Here is a 26,734-nt window from a genome sequence, read left to right as displayed (position 1 = left end):
TACAAAGTAGTTTCTGAGAATGATTCTGTGTAGTTTTGAAACGGGGTTATTTCAATTTCTAAGATTGGCCTCAAATCGCAGGAAATCTCCACTTGCAATTTCCACAAAAAGAGTGTTTCAAAACTGATCTTTCTAAAGGAAGGTTTAACTCTGTGAGTTGAACACACACCACACAAAGAAGTTACTGAGAATTCTTCTTTCTTGCAGAATATGAAGAAATCCCGTTTCCAACGAAGGCCACAAAGAGGTCTAAATATCCACTTGCAGACTTAAGAAACAGAGTGTTTCCAAACTGCTCTATGAAAAGAAAGGTTAAACTCTGTGAGTTGAACACATCCAGTACAAAGTAGTTTCTGAGAATGATTCTGTCTAGTTTTTAAACGAGGATATTGCCATTTCTAAGATTGGCCTCAAATCTCTTGAAATCTCCACTTGCAAATTCCACAAAAAGAGTGTTTCAAAACTGCTCTGTCTAAAGGAACGTTCAGCTCTGTGAGTTGAATACAAACAATGCAAAGAAGTTACTGAGAATTCTTCTGTCTAGCATTCTATGAAGAAATCCCGTTTCCAACGAAGGCCTCAACCAGGTCTAAATATCCAATTGCAGACTTAACAAACAGAGTGTTTTCAAACTGCTCTATGAATAGAAAGGTTAAACTCTGTGAGTTGAACACACCCATTACAAAGTAGTTTCTGAGAATGATTCTGTGTAGTTTTGAAATGGGGTTCTTTCAATTTCTAAGATTGGCCTCAAATCGCAGGAAATCTCCAATTGCAATTTCCACAAAAAGAGTGTTTCAAAACTGATCTTTCTAAAGGAAGGTTTAACCCTGTGAGTTGAACACACACCACACAAAGAAGTTACTGAGAATTCTTCTTTCTTGCAGTATATGAAGAAATCCCGTTTCCAACGAAGGCCACAAACAGGTCTAAATATCCACTTGCAGACTTAAGAAACAGAGTGTTTCCAAACTGCTCTATGAAAAGAAAGGTTAAACTCTGTGAGTTGAACACATCCAGTACAAAGTAGTTTCTGAGAATGATTCTGTCTAGTTTTTAAACGAGGATATTGCCATTTCTAAGATTGGCCTCAAATCTCTTGAAATCTCCACTTGCAAATTCCACAAAAAGAGTGTTTCAAAACTGCTCTGTCTAAAGGAACGTTCAGCTCTGTGAGTTGAATACAAACAATGCAAAGAAGTTACTGAGAATTCTTCTGTCTAGCATTTTATGAAGAAATCCCGTTTCCAAAGAAGGCCTCAACCAGGTCTAAATATCCACTTGCAGACTTAACAAACAGAGTGTTTTCAAACTGCTCTATGAAAAGGAAGGTTAAACTCTGTGAGTTGAACACACCCATTACAAAGTAGTTTCTGAGAATGATTCTGTGTAGTTTTGAAACGGGGTTCTTTCAATTTCTAAGATTGGCCTCAAATCGCAGGAAGTCTCCCCTTGCAATTTCCACAAAAAGAGTGTTTCAAAACTGATCTTTCTAAAGGAAGGTTTAACTCTGTGAGTTGAACACACACCACACAAAGAAGTTACTGAGAATTCTTCTTTCTTGCAGTATATGAAGAAATCCCGTTTCCAACGAAGGCCACAAAGAGGTCTAAATATCCACTTGCAGACTTAACAAACAGAGTGTTTCCAAACTGCTCTATGAAAAGAAAGGTTAAACTCTGTGAGTTGAACACCTCCAGTACAAAGTAGTTTCTGAGAATGATTCTGTCTAGTTTTTAAACGAGGATATTGCCATTTCTAAGATTGGCCTCAAATCTCTTGAAATCTCCACTTGCAAATTCCACAAAAAGAGTGTTTCAAAACTGCTCTGTCTAAAGGAACGTTCAGCTCTGTGAGTTGAATACAAACAACGCAAAGAAGTTACTGAGAATTCTTCTGTCTAGCATTCTATGAAGAAATCCCGTTTCCAACGAATGCCTCAACCAGGTCTAAATATCCACTTGCAGACTTAACAAACAGAGTGTTTTCAAACTGCTCTATGAAAAGGAAGGTTAAACTCTGTGAGTTGAACACACCCATTACAAAGTAGTTTCTGAGAATGATTCTGTGTAGTTTTGAAACGGGGTTATTTCAATTTCTAAGATTGGCCTCAAATCGCAGGAAATCTCCACTTGCAATTTCCACAAAAAGAGTGTTTCAAAACTGATCTTTCTAAAGGAAGGTTTAACTCTGTGAGTTGAACACACACCACACAAACAAGTTACTGAGAATTCTTCTTTCTTGCAGAATATGAAGAAATCCCGTTTCCAACGAAGGCCACAAAGAGGTCTAAATATCCACTTGCAGACTTAAGAAACAGAGTGTTTCCAAACTGCTCTATGAAAAGAAAGGTTAAACTCTGTGAGTTGAACACATCCAGTACAAAGTAGTTTCTGAGAATGATTCTGTCTAGTTTTTAAACGAGGATATTGCCATTTCTAAGATTGGCCTCAAATCTCTTGAAATCTCCACTTGCAAATTCCACAAAAAGAGTGTTTCAAAACTGCTCTGTCTAAAGGAACGTTCAGCTCTGTGAGTTGAATACAAACAATGCAAAGAAGTTACTGAGAATTCTTCTGTCTAGCATTTTATGAAGAAATCCCGTTTCCAAAGAAGGCCTCAACCAGGTCTAAATATCCACTTGCAGACTTAACAAACAGAGTGTTTTCAAACTGCTCTATGAAAAGGAGGGTTAAACTCTGTGAGTTGAAGGTACCGATTACAAAGTAGTTTCTGAGAATGATTCTGTGTAGTTTTGAAACGGGGTTCTTTCAATTTCTAAGATTGGCCTCAAATCGCAGGAAATCTCCCCTTGCAATTTCCACAAAAAGAGTGTTTCAAAACTGATCTTTCTAAAGGAAGGTTTAACTCTGTGAGTTGAACACACACCACACAAAGAAGTTACTGAGAATTCTTCTTTCTTGCAGTATATGAAGAAATCCCGTTTCCAACGAAGGCCACAAAGAGGTCTAAATATCCACTTGCAGACTTAAGAAACAGAGTGTTTCCAAACTGCTCTATGAAAAGAAAGGTTAAACTCTGTGAGTTGAACACATCCAGTACAAAGTAGTTTCTGAGAATGATTCTGTCTAGTTTTTAAACGAGGATATTGCCATTTCTAAGATTGGCCTCAAATCTCTTGAAATCTCCACTTGCAAATTCCACAAAAAGAGTGTTTCAAAACTGCTCTGTCTAAAGGAACGTTCAGCTCTGTGAGTTGAATACAAACAACGCGAAGAAGTTACTGAGAATTCTTCTGTCTAGCATTTTATGAAGAAATCCCGTTTCCAACGAAGGCCTCAACCAGGTCTAAATATCCACTTGCAGACTTAACAAATAGAGTGTTTTGAAACTGCTCTATGAAAAGGAAGGTTAAACTCTGTGAGTTGAAGACACCCATTACAAAGTAGTTTCTGAGAATGATTCTGAGTAGTTTTGAAACGGGGTTCTTTCAATTTCTAAGATTGGCCTCAAATCGCAGGAAATCTCCACTTGCAATTTCCACAAAAAGAGTGTTTCAAAACTGATCTTTCTAAAGGAAGGTTTAACTCTGTGAGTTGAACACACACCACACAAACAAGTTACTGAGAATTCTTCTTTCTTGCAGTATATGAAGAAATCCCGTTTCCAACGAAGGCCACAAACAGGTCTAAATATCCACTTGCAGACTTAACAAACAGAGTGTTTCCAAACTGCTCTATGAAAAGAAAGGTTAAACTCTGTGAGTTGAACACCTCCAGTACAAAGTAGTTTCTGAGAATGATTCTGTCTAGTTTTTAAACGAGGATATTGCCATTTCTAAGATTGGCCTCAAATCTCTTGAAATCTCCACTTGCAAATTCCACAAAAAGAGTGTTTCAAAACTGCTCTGTCTAAAGGAACGTTCAGCTCTGTGAGTTGAATACAAACAACGCAAAGAAGTTACTGAGAATTCTTCTGTCTAGCATTCTATGAAGAAATCCCGTTTCCAACGAAGGCCTCAACCAGGTCTAAATATCCACTTGCAGACTTAACAAACAGAGTGTTTTCAAACTGCTCTATGAAAAGGAAGGTTAAACTCTGTGAGTTGAACACACCCATTACAAAGTAGTTTCTGAGAATGATTCTGTGTAGTTTTGAAACGGGGTTATTTCAATTTCTAAGATTGGCCTCAAATCGCAGGAAATCTCCACTTGCAATTTCCACAAAAAGAGTGTTTCAAAACTGATCTTTCTAAAGGAAGGTTTAACTCTGTGAGTTGAACACACACCACACAAAGAAGTTACTGAGAATTCTTCTTTCTTGCAGTATATGAAGAAATCCCGTTTCCAACGAAGGCCACAAAGAGGTCTAAATATCCACTTGCAGACTTAAGAAACAGAGTGTTTCCAAACTGCTCTATGAAAAGAAAGGTTAAACTCTGTGAGTTGAACACATCCAGTACAAAGTAGTTTCTGAGAATGATTCTGTCTAGTTTTTAAACGAGGATATTGCCATTTCTAAGATTGGCCTCAAATCTCTTGAAATCTCCACTTGCAAATTCCACAAAAAGAGTGTTTCAAAACTGCTCTGTCTAAAGGAACGTTCAGCTCTGTGAGTTGAATACAAACAATGCAAAGAAGTTACTGAGAATTCTTCTGTCTAGCATTCTATGAAGAAATCCCGTTTCCAACGAAGGCCTCAACCAGGTCTAAATATCCACTTGCAGACTTAACAAACAGAGTGTTTTCAAACCGCTCTATGAAAAGAAAGGTTAAACTCTGTGAGTTGAACACACCCATTACAAAGTAGTTTCTGAGAATGATTCTGTGTAGTTTTGAAACGGGGTTATTTCAATTTCTAAGATTGGCCTCAAATCGCAGGAAATCTCCACTTGCAATTTCCACAAAAAGAGTGTTTCAAAACTGATCTTTCTAAAGGAAGGTTTAACTCTGTGAGTTGAACACACACCACAAAAAGAAGTTGCTGAGAATTCTTCTTTCTTGCAGTATATGAAGAAATACCGTTTCCAACGAAGGCCACAAACAGGTCTAAATATCCACTTGCAGACTTAAGAAACAGAGTGTTTCCAAACTGCTCTATGAAAAGAAAGGTTAAACTCTGTGAGTTGAACACATCCAGTACAAAGTAGTTTCTGAGAATGATTCTGTCTAGTTTTTAAACGAGGATATTGCCATTTCTAAGATTGGCCTCAAATCTCTTGAAATCTCCACTTGCAAATTCCACAAAAAGAGTGTTTCAAAACTGCTCTGTCTAAAGGAACGTTCAGCTCTGTGAGTTGAATACAAACAACGCAAAGAAGTTACTGAGAATTCTTCTGTCTAGCATTCTATGAAGAAATCCCGTTTCCAACGAAGGCCTCAATCAGGTCTAAATATCCACTTGCAGACTTAACAAACAGAGTGTTTTCAAACTGCTCTATGAAAAGAAAGGTTAAACTCTGTGAGTTGAACACACCCATTACAAAGTAGTTTCTGAGAATGATTCTGTGTAGTTTTGAAACGGGGTTATTTCAATTTCTAAGATTGGCCTCAAATCGCAGGAAATCTCCACTTGCAATTTCCACAAAAAGAGTGTTTCAAAACTGATCTTTCTAAAGGAAGGTTTAACTCTGTGAGTTGAACACACACCACAAAAAGAAGTTGCTGAGAATTCTTCTTTCTTACAGTATATGAAGAAATCCCGTTTCCAACGAAGGCCACAAACAGGTCAAAATATCCACTTGCAGACTTAACAAACAGAGTGTTTCCAAACTGCTCTATGAAAAGAAAGGTTAAACTCTGTGAGTTGAACACATCCAGTTCAAAGTAGTTTCTGAGAATGATTCTGTCTAGTTTTTAAACGAGGATATTGCCATTTCTAAGATTGGCCTCAAATCTCTTGAAATCTCCACTTGCAAATTCCACAAAAAGAGTGTTTCAAAACTGCTCTGTCTAAAGGAACGTTCAGCTCTGTGAGTTGAATACAAACAACGCAAAGAAGTTACTGAGAATTCTTCTGTCTAGCATTCTATGAAGAAATCCCGTTTCCAAAGAAGGCCTCAACCAGGTCTAAATATCCACTTGCAGACTTAACAAACAGAGTGTTTTCAAACTGCTCTATGAAAAGGAAGGTTAAACTCTGTGAGTTGAACACACCCATTACAAAGTAGTTTCTGAGAATGATTCTGTGTAGTTTTGAAACGGGGTTATTTCAATTTCTAAGATTGGCCTCAAATCGCAGGAAATCTCCAATTGCAATTTCCACAAAAAGAGTGTTTCAAAACTGATCTTTCTAAAGGAAGGTTTAACCCTGTGAGTTGAACACACACCACACAAAGAAGTTACTGAGAATTCTTCTTTCTTGCAGTATATGAAGAAATCCCGTTTCCAACGAAGGCCACAAACAGGTCTAAATATCCACTTGCAGACTTAACAAACAGAGTGTTTCCAAACTGCTCTATGAAAAGAAAGGTTAAACTCTGTGAGTTGAACACATCCAGTACAAAGTAGTTTCTGAGAATGATTCTGTCTAGTTTTTAAACGAGGATATTGCCATTTCTAAGATTGGCCTCAAATCTCTTGAAATCTCCACTTGCAAATTCCACAAAAAGAGTGTTTCAAAACTGCTCTGTCTAAAGGAACGTTCAGCTCTGTGAGTTGAATACAAACAATGCAAAGAAGTTACTGAGAATTCTTCTGTCTAGCATTTTATGAAGAAATCCCGTTTCCAAAGAAGGCCTCAACGAGGTCTAAATATCCACTTGCAGACTTAACAAACAGAGTGTTTTCAAACTGCTCTATGAAAAGGAAGGTTAAACTCTGTGAGTTGAAGATACCGATTACAAAGTAGTTTCTGAGAATGATTCTGTGTAGTTTTGAAACGGGGTTCTTTCAATTTCTAAGATTGGCCTCAAATCGCAGGAAATCTCCCCTTGCAATTTCCACAAAAAGAGTGTTTCAAAACTGATCTTTCTAAAGGAAGGTTTAACTCTGTGAGTTGAACACACACCACACAAAGAAGTTACTGAGAATTCTTCTTTCTTGCAGTATATGAAGAAATCCCGTTTCCAACGAAGGCCACAAAGAGGTCTAAATATCCACTTGCAGACTTAAGAAACAGAGTGTTTCCAAACTGCTCTATGAAAAGAAAGGTTAAACTCTGTGAGTTGAACACATCCAGTACAAAGTAGTTTCTGAGAATGATTCTGTCTAGTTTTTAAACGAGGATATTGCCATTTCTAAGATTGGCCTCAAATCTCTTGAAATCTCCACTTGCAAATTCCACAAAAAGAGTGTTTCAAAACTGCTCTGTCTAAAGGAACGTTCAGCTCTGTGAGTTGAATACAAACAACGCAAAGAAGTTACTGAGAATTCTTCTGTCTAGCATTCTATGAAGAAATCCCGTTTCCAACGAAGGCCTCAACCAGGTCTAAATATCCACTTGCAGACTTAACAAACAGAGTGTTTTCAAACTGCTCTATGAAAAGGAAGGTTAAACTCTGTGAGTTGAACACACCCATTACAAAGTAGTTTCTGAGAATGATTCTGTGTAGTTTTGAAACGGGGTTCTTTCAATTTCTAAGATTGGCCTCAAATCGCAGGAAATCTCCACTTGCAATTTCCACAAAAAGAGTGTTTCAAAACTGATCTTTCTAAAGGAAGGTTTAACTCTGTGAGTTGAACACACACCACACAAACAAGTTACTGAGAATTCTTCTTTCTTGCAGTATATGAAGAAATCCCGTTTCCAACGAAGGCCACAAACAGGTCTAAATATCCACTTGCAGACTTAACAAACAGAGTGTTTCCAAACTGCTCTATGAAAAGAAAGGTTAAACTCTGTGAGTTGAACACCTCCAGTACAAAGTAGTTTCTGAGAATGATTCTGTCTAGTTTTTAAACGAGGATATTGCCATTTCTAAGATTGGCCTCAAATCTCTTGAAATCTCCACTTGCAAATTCCACAAAAAGAGTGTTTCAAAACTGCTCTGTCTAAAGGAACGTTCAGCTCTGTGAGTTGAATACAAACAACGCAAAGAAGTTACTGAGAATTCTTCTGTCTAGCATTCTATGAAGAAATCCCGTTTCCAACGAAGGCCTCAACCAGGTCTAAATATCCACTTGCAGACTTAACAAACAGAGTGTTTTCAAACTGCTCTATGAAAAGGAAGGTTAAACTCTGTGAGTTGAACACACCCATTACAAAGTAGTTTCTGAGAATGATTCTGTGTAGTTTTGAAACGGGGTTATTTCAATTTCTAAGATTGGCCTCAAATCGCAGGAAATCTCCACTTGCAATTTCCACAAAAAGAGTGTTTCAAAACTGATCTTTCTAAAGGAAGGTTTAACTCTGTGAGTTGAACACACACCACACAAAGAAGTTACTGAGAATTCTTCTTTCTTGCAGAATATGAAGAAATCCCGTTTCCAACGAAGGCCACAAAGAGGTCTAAATATCCACTTGCAGACTTAAGAAACAGAGTGTTTCCAAACTGCTCTATGAAAAGAAAGGTTAAACTCTGTGAGTTGAACACATCCAGTACAAAGTAGTTTCTGAGAATGATTCTGTCTAGTTTTTAAACGAGGATATTGCCATTTCTAAGATTGGCCTCAAATCTCTTGAAATCTCCACTTGCAAATTCCACAAAAAGAGTGTTTCAAAACTGCTCTGTCTAAAGGAACGTTCAGCTCTGTGAGTTGAATACAAACAATGCAAAGAAGTTACTGAGAATTCTTCTGTCTAGCATTTTATGAAGAAATCCCGTTTCCAAAGAAGGCCTCAACCAGGTCTAAATATCCACTTGCAGACTTAACAAACAGAGTGTTTTCAAACTGCTCTATGAAAAGGAGGGTTAAACTCTGTGAGTTGAAGGTACCGATTACAAAGTAGTTTCTGAGAATGATTCTGTGTAGTTTTGAAACGGGGTTCTTTCAATTTCTAAGATTGGCCTCAAATCGCAGGAAATCTCCACTTGCAATTTCCACAAAAACAGTGTTTCAAAACTGATCTTTCTAAAGGAAGGTTTAACTCTGTGAGTTGAACACACACCACACAAAGAAGTTACTGAGAATTCTTCTTTCTTGCAGTATATGAAGAAATCCCGTTTCCAACGAAGGCCACAAAGAGGTCTAAATATCCACTTGCAGACTTAAGAAACAGAGTGTTTCCAAACTGCTCTATGAAAAGAAAGGTTAAACTCTGTGAGTTGAACACATCCAGTACAAAGTAGTTTCTGAGAATGATTCTGTCTAGTTTTTAAACGAGGATATTGCCATTTCTAAGATTGGCCTCAAATCTCTTGAAATCTCCACTTGCAAATTCCACAAAAAGAGTGTTTCAAAACTGCTCTGTCTAAAGGAACGTTCAGCTCTGTGAGTTGAATACAAACAACGCGAAGAAGTTACTGAGAATTCTTCTGTCTAGCATTTTATGAAGAAATCCCGTTTCCAACGAAGGCCTCAACCAGGTCTAAATATCCACTTGCAGACTTAACAAATAGAGTGTTTTGAAACTGCTCTATGAAAAGGAAGGTTAAACTCTGTGAGTTGAAGACACCCATTACAAAGTAGTTTCTGAGAATGATTCTGAGTAGTTTTGAAACGGGGTTCTTTCAATTTCTAAGATTGGCCTCAAATCGCAGGAAATCTCCACTTGCAATTTCCACAAAAAGAGTGTTTCAAAACTGATCTTTCTAAAGGAAGGTTTAACTCTGTGAGTTGAACACACACCACACAAACAAGTTACTGAGAATTCTTCTTTCTTGCAGTATATGAAGAAATCCCGTTTCCAACGAAGGCCACAAACAGGTCTAAATATCCACTTGCAGACTTAACAAACAGAGTGTTTCCAAACTGCTCTATGAAAAGAAAGGTTAAACTCTGTGAGTTGAACACCTCCAGTACAAAGTAGTTTCTGAGAATGATTCTGTCTAGTTTTTAAACGAGGATATTGCCATTTCTAAGATTGGCCTCAAATCTCTTGAAATCTCCACTTGCAAATTCCACAAAAAGAGTGTTTCAAAACTGCTCTGTCTAAAGGAACGTTCAGCTCTGTGAGTTGAATACAAACAACGCAAAGAAGTTACTGAGAATTCTTCTGTCTAGCATTCTATGAAGAAATCCCGTTTCCAACGAAGGCCTCAACCAGGTCTAAATATCCACTTGCAGACTTAACAAACAGAGTGTTTTCAAACTGCTCTATGAAAAGGAAGGTTAAACTCTGTGGGTTGAACACACCCATTACAAAGTAGTTTCTGAGAATGATTCTGTGTAGTTTTGAAACGGGGTTATTTCAATTTCTAAGATTGGCCTCAAATCGCAGGAAATCTCCACTTGCAATTTCCACAAAAAGAGTGTTTCAAAACTGATCTTTCTAAAGGAAGGTTTAACTCTGTGAGTTGAACACACACCACACAAAGAAGTTACTGAGAATTCTTCTTTCTTGCAGTATATGAAGAAATCCCGTTTCCAACGAAGGCCACAAAGAGGTCTAAATATCCACTTGCAGACTTAAGAAACAGAGTGTTTCCAAACTGCTCTATGAAAAGAAAGGTTAAACTCTGTGAGTTGAACACATCCAGTACAAAGTAGTTTCTGAGAATGATTCTGTCTAGTTTTTAAACGAGGATATTGCCATTTCTAAGATTGGCCTCAAATCTCTTGAAATCTCCACTTGCAAATTCCACAAAAAGAGTGTTTCAAAACTGCTCTGTCTAAAGGAACGTTCAGCTCTGTGAGTTGAATACAAACAATGCAAAGAAGTTACTGAGAATTCTTCTGTCTAGCATTCTATGAAGAAATCCCGTTTCCAACGAAGGCCTCAACCAGGTCTAAATATCCACTTGCAGACTTAACAAACAGAGTGTTTTCAAACCGCTCTATGAAAAGAAAGGTTAAACTCTGTGAGTTGAACACACCCATTACAAAGTAGTTTCTGAGAATGATTCTGTGTAGTTTTGAAACGGGGTTATTTCAATTTCTAAGATTGGCCTCAAATCGCAGGAAATCTCCACTTGCAATTTCCACAAAAAGAGTGTTTCAAAACTGATCTTTCTAAAGGAAGGTTTAACTCTGTGAGTTGAACACACACCACAAAAAGAAGTTGCTGAGAATTCTTCTTTCTTGCAGTATATGAAGAAATACCGTTTCCAACGAAGGCCACAAACAGGTCTAAATATCCACTTGCAGACTTAAGAAACAGAGTGTTTCCAAACTGCTCTATGAAAAGAAAGGTTAAACTCTGTGAGTTGAACACATCCAGTACAAAGTAGTTTCTGAGAATGATTCTGTCTAGTTTTTAAACGAGGATATTGCCATTTCTAAGATTGGCCTCAAATCTCTTGAAATCTCCACTTGCAAATTCCACAAAAAGAGTGTTTCAAAACTGCTCTGTCTAAAGGAACGTTCAGCTCTGTGAGTTGAATACAAACAACGCAAAGAAGTTACTGAGAATTCTTCTGTCTAGCATTCTATGAAGAAATCCCGTTTCCAACGAAGGCCTCAATCAGGTCTAAATATCCACTTGCAGACTTAACAAACAGAGTGTTTTCAAACTGCTCTATGAAAAGAAAGGTTAAACTCTGTGAGTTGAACACACCCATTACAAAGTAGTTTCTGAGAATGATTCTGTGTAGTTTTGAAACGGGGTTATTTCAATTTCTAAGATTGGCCTCAAATCGCAGGAAATCTCCACTTGCAATTTCCACAAAAAGAGTGTTTCAAAACTGATCTTTCTAAAGGAAGGTTTAACTCTGTGAGTTGAACACACACCACAAAAAGAAGTTGCTGAGAATTCTTCTTTCTTACAGTATATGAAGAAATCCCGTTTCCAACGAAGGCCACAAACAGGTCAAAATATCCACTTGCAGACTTAACAAACAGAGTGTTTCCAAACTGCTCTATGAAAAGAAAGGTTAAACTCTGTGAGTTGAACACATCCAGTTCAAAGTAGTTTCTGAGAATGATTCTGTCTAGTTTTTAAACGAGGATATTGCCATTTCTAAGATTGGCCTCAAATCTCTTGAAATCTCCACTTGCAAATTCCACAAAAAGAGTGTTTCAAAACTGCTCTGTCTAAAGGAACGTTCAGCTCTGTGAGTTGAATACAAACAACGCAAAGAAGTTACTGAGAATTCTTCTGTCTAGCATTCTATGAAGAAATCCCGTTTCCAAAGAAGGCCTCAACCAGGTCTAAATATCCACTTGCAGACTTAACAAACAGAGTGTTTTCAAACTGCTCTATGAAAAGGAAGGTTAAACTCTGTGAGTTGAACACACCCATTACAAAGTAGTTTCTGAGAATGATTCTGTGTAGTTTTGAAACGGGGTTATTTCAATTTCTAAGATTGGCCTCAAATCGCAGGAAATCTCCAATTGCAATTTCCACAAAAAGAGTGTTTCAAAACTGATCTTTCTAAAGGAAGGTTTAACCCTGTGAGTTGAACACACACCACACAAAGAAGTTACTGAGAATTCTTCTTTCTTGCAGTATATGAAGAAATCCCGTTTCCAACGAAGGCCACAAACAGGTCTAAATATCCACTTGCAGACTTAACAAACAGAGTGTTTCCAAACTGCTCTATGAAAAGAAAGGTTAAACTCTGTGAGTTGAACACATCCAGTACAAAGTAGTTTCTGAGAATGATTCTGTCTAGTTTTTAAACGAGGATATTGCCATTTCTAAGATTGGCCTCAAATCTCTTGAAATCTCCACTTGCAAATTCCACAAAAAGAGTGTTTCAAAACTGCTCTGTCTAAAGGAACGTTCAGCTCTGTGAGTTGAATACAAACAATGCAAAGAAGTTACTGAGAATTCTTCTGTCTAGCATTTTATGAAGAAATCCCGTTTCCAAAGAAGGCCTCAACGAGGTCTAAATATCCACTTGCAGACTTAACAAACAGAGTGTTTTCAAACTGCTCTATGAAAAGGAAGGTTAAACTCTGTGAGTTGAAGATACCGATTACAAAGTAGTTTCTGAGAATGATTCTGTGTAGTTTTGAAACGGGGTTCTTTCAATTTCTAAGATTGGCCTCAAATCGCAGGAAATCTCCCCTTGCAATTTCCACAAAAAGAGTGTTTCAAAACTGATCTTTCTAAAGGAAGGTTTAACTCTGTGAGTTGAACACACACCACACAAAGAAGTTACTGAGAATTCTTCTTTCTTGCAGTATATGAAGAAATCCCGTTTCCAACGAAGGCCACAAAGAGGTCTAAATATCCACTTGCAGACTTAAGAAACAGAGTGTTTCCAAACTGCTCTATGAAAAGAAAGGTTAAACTCTGTGAGTTGAACACATCCAGTACAAAGTAGTTTCTGAGAATGATTCTGTCTAGTTTTTAAACGAGGATATTGCCATTTCTAAGATTGGCCTCAAATCTCTTGAAATCTCCACTTGCAAATTCCACAAAAAGAGTGTTTCAAAACTGCTCTGTCTAAAGGAACGTTCAGCTCTGTGAGTTGAATACAAACAACGCAAAGAAGTTACTGAGAATTCTTCTGTCTAGCATTCTATGAAGAAATCCCGTTTCCAACGAAGGCCTCAACCAGGTCTAAATATCCACTTGCAGACTTAACAAACAGAGTGTTTTCAAACTGCTCTATGAAAAGGAAGGTTAAACTCTGTGAGTTGAACACACCCATTACAAAGTAGTTTCTGAGAATGATTCTGTGTAGTTTTGAAACGGGGTTCTTTCAATTTCTAAGATTGGCCTCAAATCGCAGGAAATCTCCACTTGCAATTTCCACAAAAAGAGTGTTTCAAAACTGATCTTTCTAAAGGAAGGTTTAACTCTGTGAGTTGAACACACACCACACAAACAAGTTACTGAGAATTCTTCTTTCTTGCAGTATATGAAGAAATCCCGTTTCCAACGAAGGCCACAAACAGGTCTAAATATCCACTTGCAGACTTAACAAACAGAGTGTTTCCAAACTGCTCTATGAAAAGAAAGGTTAAACTCTGTGAGTTGAACACCTCCAGTACAAAGTAGTTTCTGAGAATGATTCTGTCTAGTTTTTAAACGAGGATATTGCCATTTCTAAGATTGGCCTCAAATCTCTTGAAATCTCCACTTGCAAATTCCACAAAAAGAGTGTTTCAAAACTGCTCTGTCTAAAGGAACGTTCAGCTCTGTGAGTTGAATACAAACAACGCAAAGAAGTTACTGAGAATTCTTCTGTCTAGCATTCTATGAAGAAATCCCGTTTCCAACGAAGGCCTCAACCAGGTCTAAATATCCACTTGCAGACTTAACAAACAGAGTGTTTTCAAACTGCTCTATGAAAAGGAAGGTTAAACTCTGTGAGTTGAACACACCCATTACAAAGTAGTTTCTGAGAATGATTCTGTGTAGTTTTGAAACGGGGTTATTTCAATTTCTAAGATTGGCCTCAAATCGCAGGAAATCTCCACTTGCAATTTCCACAAAAAGAGTGTTTCAAAACTGATCTTTCTAAAGGAAGGTTTAACTCTGTGAGTTGAACACACACCACACAAAGAAGTTACTGAGAATTCTTCTTTCTTGCAGAATATGAAGAAATCCCGTTTCCAACGAAGGCCACAAAGAGGTCTAAATATCCACTTGCAGACTTAAGAAACAGAGTGTTTCCAAACTGCTCTATGAAAAGAAAGGTTAAACTCTGTGAGTTGAACACATCCAGTACAAAGTAGTTTCTGAGAATGATTCTGTCTAGTTTTTAAACGAGGATATTGCCATTTCTAAGATTGGCCTCAAATCTCTTGAAATCTCCACTTGCAAATTCCACAAAAAGAGTGTTTCAAAACTGCTCTGTCTAAAGGAACGTTCAGCTCTGTGAGTTGAATACAAACAATGCAAAGAAGTTACTGAGAATTCTTCTGTCTAGCATTTTATGAAGAAATCCCGTTTCCAAAGAAGGCCTCAACCAGGTCTAAATATCCACTTGCAGACTTAACAAACAGAGTGTTTTCAAACTGCTCTATGAAAAGGAAGGTTAAACTCTGTGAGTTGAAGGTACCGATTACAAAGTAGTTTCTGAGAATGATTCTGTGTAGTTTTGAAACGGGGTTCTTTCAATTTCTAAGATTGGCCTCAAATCGCAGGAAATCTCCCCTTGCAATTTCCACAAAAAGAGTGTTTCAAAACTGATCTTTCTAAAGGAAGGTTTAACTCTGTGAGTTGAACACACACCACACAAAGAAGTTACTGAGAATTCTTCTTTCTTGCAGTATATGAAGAAATCCCGTTTCCAACGAAGGCCACAAAGAGGTCTAAATATCCACTTGCAGACTTAAGAAACAGAGTGTTTCCAAACTGCTCTATGAAAAGAAAGGTTAAACTCTGTGAGTTGAACACATCCAGTACAAAGTAGTTTCTGAGAATGATTCTGTCTAGTTTTTAAACGAGGATATTGCCATTTCTAAGATTGGCCTCAAATCTCTTGAAATCTCCACTTGCAAATTCCACAAAAAGAGTGTTTCAAAACTGCTCTGTCTAAAGGAACGTTCAGCTCTGTGAGTTGAATACAAACAACGCAAAGAAGTTACTGAGAATTCTTCTGTCTAGCATTCTATGAAGAAATCCCGTTTCCAACGAAGGCCTCAACCAGGTCTAAATATCCACTTGCAGACTTAACAAATAGAGTGTTTTGAAACTGCTCTATGAAAAGGAAGGTTAAACTCTGTGAGTTGAAGACACCCATTACAAAGTAGTTTCTGAGAATGATTCTGAGTAGTTTTGAAACGGGGTTCTTTCAATTTCTAAGATTGGCCTCAAATCGCAGGAAATCTCCACTTGCAATTTCCACAAAAAGAGTGTTTCAAAACTGATCTTTCTAAAGGAAGGTTTAACTCTGTGAGTTGAACACACACCACACAAACAAGTTACTGAGAATTCTTCTTTCTTGCAGTATATGAAGAAATCCCGTTTCCAACGAAGGCCACAAACAGGTCTAAATATCCACTTGCAGACTTAACAAACAGAGTGTTTCCAAACTGCTCTATGAAAAGAAAGGTTAAACTCTGTGAGTTGAACACCTCCAGTACAAAGTAGTTTCTGAGAATGATTCTGTCTAGTTTTTAAACGAGGATATTGCCATTTCTAAGATTGGCCTCAAATCTCTTGAAATCTCCACTTGCAAATTCCACAAAAAGAGTGTTTCAAAACTGCTCTGTCTAAAGGAACATTCAGCTCTGTGTGTTGAATACAAACAACGCAAAGAAGTTACTGAGAATTCTTCTGTCTAGCATTCTATGAAGAAATCCCGTTTCCAACGAAGGCCTCAACCAGGTCTAAATATCCACTTGCAGACTTAACAAACAGAGTGTTTTCAAACTGCTCTATGAAAAGGAAGGTTAAACTCTGTGAGTTGAACACACCCATTACAAAGTAGTTTCTGAGAATGATTCTGTGTAGTTTTGAAACGGGGTTATTTCAATTTCTAAGATTGGCCTCAAATCGCAGGAAATCTCCACTTGCAATTTCCACAAAAAGAGTGTTTCAAAACTGATCTTTCTAAAGGAAGGTTTAACTCTGTGAGTTGAACACACACCACACAAAGAAGTTACTGAGAATTCTTCTTTCTTGCAGAATATGAAGAAATCCCGTTTCCAACGAAGGCCACAAAGAGGTCTAAATATCCACTTGCAGACTTAAGAAACAGAGTGTTTCCAAACTGCTCTATGAAAAGAAAGGTTAAACTCTGTGAGTTGAACACATCCAGTACAAAGTAGTTTCTGAGAATGATTCTGTCTAGTTTTTAAACGAGGATATTGCCATTTCTAAGATTGGCCTCAAATCTCTTGAAATCTCCACTTGCAAATTCCACAAAAAGAGTGTTTCAAAACTGCTCTGTCTAAAGGAACGTTCAGCTCTGTGAGTTGAATACAAACAATGCAAAGAAGTTACTGAGAATTCTTCTGTCTAGCATTCTATGAAGAAATCCCGTTTCCAACGAAGGCCTCAACCAGGTCTAAATATCCACTTGCAGACTTAACAAACAGAGTGTTTTCAAACCGCTCTATGAAAAGAAAGGTTAAACTCTGTGAGTTGAACACACCCATTACAAAGTAGTTTCTGAGAATGATTCTGTGTAGTTTTGAAACGGGGTTCTTTCAATTTCTAAGATTGGCCTCAAATCGCAGGAAATCTCCACTTGCAATTTCCACAAAAAGAGTGTTTCAAAACTGATCTTTCTAAAGGAAGGTTTAACTCTGTGAGTTGAACACACACCACACAAAGAAGTTACTGAGAATTCTTCTTTCTTGCAGTATATGAAGAAATCCCGTTTCCAACGAAGGCCACAAAGAGGTCTAAATATCCACTTGCAGACTTAACAAACAGAGTGTTTCCAAACTGCTCTATAAAAAGAAAGGTTAAACTCTGTGAGTTGAACACATCCAGTACAAAGTAGTTTCTGAGAATGATTCTGTCTAGTTTTTAAACGAGGATATTGCCATTTCTAAGATTGGCCTCAAATCTCTTGAAATCTCCACTTGCAAATTCCACAAAAAGAGTGTTTCAAAACTGCTCTGTCTAAAGGAACGTTCAGCTCTGTGAGTTGAATACAAACAACGCAAAGAAGTTACTGAGAATTCTTCTGTCTAGCATTCTATGAAGAAATCCCTTTTCCAACGAAGGCCTCAACCAGGTCTAAATATCCACTTGCAGACTTAACAAACAGAGTGTTTTCAAACTGCTCTATGAAAAGGAAGGTTAAACTCTGTGAGTTGAACACACCCATTACAAAGTAGTTTCTGAGAATGATTCTGTGTAGTTTTGAAACGGGGTTATTTCAATTTCTAAGATTGGCCTCAAATCGCAGGAAATCTCCACTTGCAATTTCCACAAAAAGAGTGTTTCAAAACTGATCTTTCTAAAGGAAGGTTTAACTCTGTGAGTTGAACACACACCACACAAAGAAGTTACTGAGAATTCTTCTTTCTTGCAGTATATGAAGAAATCCCGTTTACAACGAAGGCCACAAAGAGGTCTAAATATCCACATGCAGACTTAAGAAACAGAGTGTTTCCAAACTGCTCTATGAAAAGAAAGGTTAAACTCTGTGAGTTGAACACATCCAGTACAAAGTAGTTTCTGAGAATGATTCTGTCTAGTTTTTAAACGAGGATATTGCCATTTCTAAGATTGGCCTCAAATCTCTTGAAATCTCCACTTGCAAATTCCACAAAAAGAGTGTTTCAAAACTGCTCTGTCTAAAGGAACGTTCAGCTCTGTGAGTTGAATACAAACAACGCAAAGAAGTTACTGAGAATTATTCTGTCTAGCATTCTATGAAGAAATCCCGTTTCCAACGAAGGCCTCAATCAGGTCTAAATATCCACTTGCAGACTTAACAAACAGAGTGTTTTCAAACTGCTCTATGAAAAGAAAGGTTAAACTCTGTGAGTTGAACACACCCATTACAAAGTAGTTTCTGAGAATGATTCTGTGTAGTTTTGAAACGGGGTTATTTCAATTTCTAAGATTGGCCTCAAATCGCAGGAAATCTCCACTTGCAATTTCCACAAAAAGAGTGTTTCAAAACTGATCTTTCTAAAGGAAGGTTTAACTCTGTGAGTTGAACACACACCACAAAAAGAAGTTACTGAGAATTCTTCTTTCTTGCAGTATATGAAGAAATCCCGTTTCCAACGAAGGCCACAAACAGGTCAAAATATCCACTTGCAGACTTAACAAACAGAGTGTTTCCAAACTGCTCTATGAAAAGAAAGGTTAAACTCTGTGAGTTGAACACATCCAGTTCAAAGTAGTTTCTGAGAATGATTCTCTCTAGTTTTTAAACGAGGATATTGCCATTTCTAAGATTGGCCTCAAATCTCTTGAAATCTCCACTTGCAAATTCCACAAAAAGAGTGTTTCAAAACTGCTCTGTCTAAAGGAACGTTCAGCTCTGTGAGTTGAATACAAACAACGCAAAGATGTTACTGAGAATTCTTCTGTCTAGCATTCTATGAAGAAATCCCGTTTCCAACGAAGGCCTCAACCAGGTCTAAATATCCACTTGCAGACTTAACAAACAGAGTGTTTTCAAACTGCTCTATGAAAAGGAAGGTTAAACTCTGTGAGTTGAACACACCCATTACAAAGTAGTTTCTGAGAATGATTCTGTGTAGTTTTGAAACGGGGTTATTTCAATTTCTAAGATTGGCCTCAAATCGCAGGAAATCTCCACTTGCAATTTCCACAAAAAGAGTGTTTCAAAACTGATCTTTCTAAAGGAAGGTTTAACTCTGTGAGTTGAACACACACCACACAAAGAAGTTACTGAGAATTCTTCTTTCTTGCAGAATATGAAGAAATCCCGTTTCCAACGAAGGCCACAAAGAGGTCTAAATATCCACTTGCAGACTTAAGAAACAGAGTGTTTCCAAACTGCTCTATGAAAAGAAAGGTTAAACTCTGTGAGTTGAACACATCCAGTACAAAGTAGTTTCTGAGAATGATTCTGTCTAGTTTTTAAACGAGGATATTGCCATTTCTAAGATTGGCCTCAAATCTCTTGAAATCTCCACTTGCAAATTCCACAAAAAGAGTGTTTCAAAACTGCTCTGTCTAAAGGAACGTTCAGCTCTGTGAGTTGAATACAAACAATGCAAAGAAGTTACTGAGAATTCTTCTGTCTAGCATTCTATGAAGAAATCCCGTTTCCAACGAAGGCCTCAACCAGGTCTAAATATCCACTTGCAGACTTAACAAACAGAGTGTTTTCAAACTGCTCTATGAATAGAAAGGTTAAACTCTGTGAGTTGAACACACCCATTACAAAGTAGTTTCTGAGAATGATTCTGTGTAGTTTTGAAACGGGGTTATTTCAATTTCTAAGATTGGCCTCAAATCGCAGGAAATCTCCACTTGCAATTTCCACAAAAAGAGTGTTTCAAAACTGATCTTTCTAAAGGAAGGTTTAACTCTGTGAGTTGAACACACACCACAAAAAGAAGTTGCTGAGAATTCTTCTTTCTTACAGTATATGAAGAAATCCCGTTTCCAACGAAGGCCACAAACAGGTCAAAATATCCACCTGCAGACTTAACAAACAGAGTGTTTCCAAACTGCTCTATGAAAAGAAAGGTTAAACTCTGTGAGTTGAACACATCCAGTTCAAAGTAGTTTCTGAGAATGATTCTCTCTAGTTTTTAAACGAGGATATTGCCATTTCTAAGATTGGCCTCAAATCTCTTGAAATCTCCACTTGCAAATTCCACAAAAAGAGTGTTTCAAAACTGCTCTGTCTAAAGGAACGTTCAGCTCTGTGAGTTGAATACAAACAACGCAAAGATGTTACTGAGAATTCTTCTGTCTAGCATTCTATGAAGAAATCCCGTTTCCAACGAAGGCCTCAACCAGGTCTAAATATCCACTTGCAGACTTAACAAACAGAGTGTTTTCAAACTGCTCTATGAAAAGGAAGGTTAAACTCTGTGAGTTGAACACACCCATTACAAAGTAGTTTCTGAGAATGATTCTGTGTAGTTTTGAAACGGGGTTATTTCAATTTCTAAGATTGGCCTCAAATCGCAGGAAATCTCCACTTGCAATTTCCACAAAAAGAGTGTTTCAAAACTGATCTTTCTAAAGGAAGGTTTAACTCTGTGAGTTGAACACACACCACAAAAAGAAGTTGCTGAGAATTCTTCTTTCTTGCAGTATATGAAGAAATCCCGTTTCCAACGAAGGCCACAAACAGGTCAAAATATCCACTTGCAGACTTAACAAACAGAGTGTTTCCAAACTGCTCTATGAAAAGAAAGGTTAAACTCTGTGAGTTGAACACCTCCAGTACAAAGTAGTTTCTGAGAATGATTCTGTCTAGTTTTTAAACGAGGATATTGCCATTTCTAAGATTGGCCTCAAATCTCTTGAAATCTCCACTTGCAAATTCCACAAAAAGAGTGTTTCAAAACTGCTCTGTCTAAAGGAACGTTCAGCTCTGTGAGTTGAATACAAACAACGCAAAGAAGTTACTGAGAATTCTTCTGTCTAGCATTCTATGAAGAAATCCCGTTTCCAACGAAGGCCTCAACCAGGTCTAAATATCCACTTGCAGACTTAACAAACAGAGTGTTTTCAAACTGCTCTATGAAAAGGAAGGTTAAACTCTGTGAGTTGAACACACCCATTACAAAGTAGTTTCTGAGAATGATTCTGTGTAGTTTTGAAACGGGGTTATTTCAATTTCTAAGATTGGCCTCAAATCGCAGGAAATCTCCACTTGCAATTTCCACAAAAAGAGTGTTTCAAAACTGATCTTTCTAAAGGAAGGTTTAACTCTGTGAGTTGAACACACACCACACAAAGAAGTTACTGAGAATTCTTCTTTCTTGCAGTATATGAAGAAATCCCGTTTCCAACGAAGGCCACAAAGAGGTCTAAATATCCACTTGCAGACTTAAGAAACAGAGTGTTTCCAAACTGCTCTATGAAAAGAAAGGTTAAACTCTGTGCGTTGAACACATCCAGTACAAAGTAGTTTCTGAGAATGATTCTGTCTAGTTTTTAAACGAGGATATTGCCATTTCTAAGATTGGCCTCAAATCTCTTGAAATCTCCACTTGCAAATTCCACAAAAAGAGTGTTTCAAAACTGCTCTGTCTAAAGGAACGTTCAGCTCTGTGAGTTGAATACAAACAATGCAAAGAAGTTACTGAGAATTCTTCTGTCTAGCATTCTATGAAGAAATCCCGTTTCCAACGAAGGCCTCAACCAGGTCTAAATATCCACTTGCAGACTTAACAAACAGAGTGTTTTCAAACCGCTCTATGAAAAGAAAGGTTAAACTCTGTGAGTTGAACACACCCATTACAAAGTAGTTTCTGAGAATGATTCTGTGTAGTTTTGAAACGGGGTTATTTCAATTTCTAAGATTGGCCTCAAATCGCAGGAAATCTCCACTTGCAATTTCCACAAAAAGAGTGTTTCAAAACTGATCTTTCTAAAGGAAGGTTTAACTCTGTGAGTTGAACACACACCACAAAAAGAAGTTGCTGAGAATTCTTCTTTCTTGCAGTATATGAAGAAATCCCGTTTCCAACGAAGGCCACAAACAGGTCTAAATATCCACTTGCAGACTTAACAAACAGAGTGTTTCCAAACTGCTCTATGAAAAGAAAGGTTAAACTCTGTGAGTTGAACACATCCAGTTCAAAGTAGTTTCTGAGAATGATTCTCTCTAGTTTTTAAACGAGGATATTGCCATTTCTAAGATTGGCCTCAAATCTCTTGAAATCTCCACTTGCAAATTCCACAAAAAGAGTGTTTCAAAACTGCTCTGTCTAAAGGAACGTTCAGCTCTGTGAGTTGAATACAAACAACGCAAAGATGTTACTGAGAATTCTTCTGTCTAGCATTCTATGAAGAAATCCCGTTTCCAACGAAGGCCTCAACCAGGTCTAAATATCCACTTGCAGACTTAACAAACAGAGTGTTTTCAAACTGCTCTATGAAAAGGAAGGTTAAACTCTGTGAGTTGAACACACCCATTACAAAGTAGTTTCTGAGAATGATTCTGTGTAGTTTTGAAACGGGGTTATTTCAATTTCTAAGATTGGCCTCAAATCGCAGGAAATCTCCACTTGCAATTTCCACAAAAAGAGTGTTTCAAAACTGATCTTTCTAAAGGAAGGTTTAACTCTGTGAGTTGAACACACACCACAAAAAGAAGTTGCTGAGAATTCTTCTTTCTTGCAGTATATGAAGAAATCCCGTTTCCAACGAAGGCCACAAACAGGTCAAAATATCCACTTGCAGACTTAACAAACAGAGTGTTTCCAAACTGCTCTATGAAAAGAAAGGTTAAACTCTGTGAGTTGAACACCTCCAGTACAAAGTAGTTTCTGAGAATGATTCTGTCTAGTTTTTAAACGAGGATATTGCCATTTCTAAGATTGGCCTCAAATCTCTTGAAATCTCCACTTGCAAATTCCACAAAAAGAGTGTTTCAAAACTGCTCTGTCTAAAGGAACGTTCAGCTCTGTGAGTTGAATACAAACAACGCAAAGAAGTTACTGAGAATTCTTCTGTCTAGCATTCTATGAAGAAATCCCGTTTCCAACGAAGGCCTCAACCAGGTCTAAATATCCACTTGCAGACTTAACAAACAGAGTGTTTTCAAACTGCTCTATGAAAAGGAAGGTTAAACTCTGTGAGTTGAACACACCCATTACAAAGTAGTTTCTGAGAATGATTCTGTGTAGTTTTGAAACGGGGTTATTTCAATTTCTAAGATTGGCCTCAAATCGCAGGAAATCTCCACTTGCAATTTCCACAAAAAGAGTGTTTCAAAACTGATCTTTCTAAAGGAAGGTTTAACTCTGTGAGTTGAACACACACCACACAAAGAAGTTACTGAGAATTCTTCTTTCTTGCAGTATATGAAGAAATCCCGTTTCCAACGAAGGCCACAAAGAGGTCTAAATATCCACTTGCAGACTTAAGAAACAGAGTGTTTCCAAACTGCTCTATGAAAAGAAAGGTTAAACTCTGTGAGTTGAACACATCCAGTACAAAGTAGTTTCTGAGAATGATTCTGTCTAGTTTTTAAACGAGGATATTGCCATTTCTAAGATTGGCCTCAAATCTCTTGAAATCTCCACTTGCAAATTCCACAAAAAGAGTGTTTCAAAACTGCTCTGTCTAAAGGAACGTTCAGCTCTGTGAGTTGAATACAAACAATGCAAAGAAGTTACTGAGAATTCTTCTGTCTAGCATTCTATGAAGAAATCCCGTTTCCAACGAAGGCCTCAACCAGGTCTAAATATCCACTTGCAGACTTAACAAACAGAGTGTTTTCAAACCGCTCTATGAAAAGAAAGGTTAAACTCTGTGAGTTGAACACACCCATTACAAAGTAGTTTCTGAGAATGATTCTGTGTAGTTTTGAAACGGGGTTATTTCAATTTCTAAGATTGGCCTCAAATCGCAGGAAATCTCCACTTGCAATTTCCACAAAAAGAGTGTTTCAAAACTGATCTTTCTAAAGGAAGGTTTAACTCTGTGAGTTGAACACACACCACAAAAAGAAGTTGCTGAGAATTCTTCTTTCTTGCAGTATATGAAGAAATCCCGTTTCCAACGAAGGCCACAAACAGGTCTAAATATCCACTTGCAGACTTAAGAAACAGAGTGTTTCCAAACTGCTCTATGAAAAGAAAGGTTAAACTCTGTGAGTTGAACACATCCAGTACAAAGTAGTTTCTGAGAATGATTCTGTCTAGTTTTTAAACGAGGATATTGCCATTTCTAAGATTGGCCTCAAATCTCTTGAAATCTCCACTTGCAAATTCCACAAAAAGAGTGTTTCAAAACTGCTCTGTCTAAAGGAACGTTCAGCTCTGTGAGTTGAATACAAACAACGCAAAGAAGTTACTGAGAATTCTTCTGTCTAGCATTCTATGAAGAAATCCCGTTTCCAACGAAGGCCTCAATCAGGTCTAAATATCCACTTGCAGACTTAACAAACAGAGTGTTTTCAAACTGCTCTATGAAAAGAAAGGTTAAACTCTGTGAGTTGAACACACCCATTACAAAGTAGTTTCTGAGAATGATTCTGTGTAGTTTTGAAACGGGGTTATTTCAATTTCTAAGATTGGCCTCAAATCGCAGGAAATCTCCACTTGCAATTTCCACAAAAAGAGTGTTTCAAAACTGATCTTTCTAAAGGAAGGTTTAACTCTGTGAGTTGAACACACACCACAAAAAGAAGTTGCTGAGAATTCTTCTTTCTTACTGTATATGAAGAAATCCCGTTTCCAACGAAGGCCACAAACAGGTCAAAATATCCACTTGCAGACTTAACAAACAGAGTGTTTCCAAACTGCTCTATGAAAAGAAAGGTTAAACTCTGTGAGTTGAACACATCCAGTTCAAAGTAGTTTCTGAGAATGATTCTGTCTAGTTTTTAAACGAGGATATTGCCATTTCTAAGATTGGCCTCAAATCTCTTGAAATCTCCACTTGCAAATTCCACAAAAAGAGTGTTTCAAAACTGCTCTGTCTAAAGGAACGTTCAGCTCTGTGAGTTGAATACAAACAACGCAAAAAGTTACTGAGAATTCTTCTGTCTAGCATTCTATGAAGAAATCCCGTTTCCAAAGAAGGCCTCAACCAGGTCTAAATATCCACTTGCAGACTTAACAAACAGAGTGTTTTCAAACTGCTCTATGAAAAGGAAGGTTAAACTCTGTGAGTTGAACACACCCATTACAAAGTAGTTTCTGAGAATGATTCTGTGTAGTTTTGAAACGGGGTTATTTCAATTTCTAAGATTGGCCTCAAATCGCAGGAAATCTCCAATTGCAATTTCCACAAAAAGAGTGTTTCAAAACTGATCTTTCTAAAGGAAGGTTTAACCCTGTGAGTTGAACACACACCACACAAAGAAGTTACTGAGAATTCTTCTTTCTTGCAGTATATGAAGAAATCCCGTTTCCAACGAAGGCCACAAACAGGTCTAAATATCCACTTGCAGACTTAACAAACAGAGTGTTTCCAAACTGCTCTATGAAAAGAAAGGTTAAACTCTGTGAGTTGAACACATCCAGTACAAAGTAGTTTCTGAGAATGATTCTGTCTAGTTTTTAAACGAGGATATTGCCATTTCTAAGATTGGCCTCAAATCTCTTGAAATCTCCACTTGCAAATTCCACAAAAAGAGTGTTTCAAAACTGCTCTGTCTAAAGGAACGTTCAGCTCTGTGAGTTGAATACAAACAATGCAAAGAAGTTACTGAGAATTCTTCTGTCTAGCATTTTATGAAGAAATCCCGTTTCCAAAGAAGGCCTCAACGAGGTCTAAATATCCACTTGCAGACTTAACAAACAGAGTGTTTTCAAACTGCTCTATGAAAAGGAAGGTTAAACTCTGTGAGTTGAAGATACCGATTACAAAGTAGTTTCTGAGAATGATTCTGTGTAGTTTTGAAACGGGGTTCTTTCAATTTCTAAGATTGGCCTCAAATCGCAGGAAATCTCCCCTTGCAATTTCCACAAAAAGAGTGTTTCAAAACTGATCTTTCTAAAGGAAGGTTTAACTCTGTGAGTTGAACACACACCACACAAAGAAGTTACTGAGAATTCTTCTTTCTTGCAGTATATGAAGAAATCCCGTTTCCAACGAAGGCCACAAAGAGGTCTAAATATCCACTTGCAGACTTAAGAAACAGAGTGTTTCCAAACTGCTCTATGAAAAGAAAGGTTAAACTCTGTGAGTTGAACACATCCAGTACAAAGTAGTTTCTGAGAATGATTCTGTCTAGTTTTTAAACGAGGATATTGCCATTTCTAAGATTGGCCTCAAATCTCTTGAAATCTCCACTTGCAAATTCCACAAAAAGAGTGTTTCAAAACTGCTCTGTCTAAAGGAACGTTCAGCTCTGTGAGTTGAATACAAACAACGCAAAGAAGTTACTGAGAATTCTTCTGTCTAGCATTCTATGAAGAAATCCCGTTTCCAACGAAGGCCTCAACCAGGTCTAAATATCCACTTGCAGACTTAACAAACAGAGTGTTTTCAAACTGCTCTATGAAAAGGAAGGTTAAACTCTGTGAGTTGAACACACCCATTACAAAGTAGTTTCTGAGAATGATTCTGTGTAGTTTTGAAACGGGGTTCTTTCAATTTCTAAGATTGGCCTCAAATCGCAGGAAATCTCCACTTGCAATTTCCACAAAAAGAGTGTTTCAAAACTGATCTTTCTAAAGGAAGGTTTAACTCTGTGAGTTGAACACACACCACACAAACAAGTTACTGAGAATTCTTCTTTCTTGCAGTATATGAA

This window comes from Pan paniscus, chromosome 10 (genome assembly GCF_029289425.2).
Source record: "Pan paniscus chromosome 10, NHGRI_mPanPan1-v2.0_pri, whole genome shotgun sequence".
Lineage (NCBI taxonomy): Eukaryota > Metazoa > Chordata > Mammalia > Primates > Hominidae > Pan > Pan paniscus.
The sequence above is the reverse complement of the archived record's forward strand: the minus strand, read 5'-3'. Positions refer to the sequence as shown.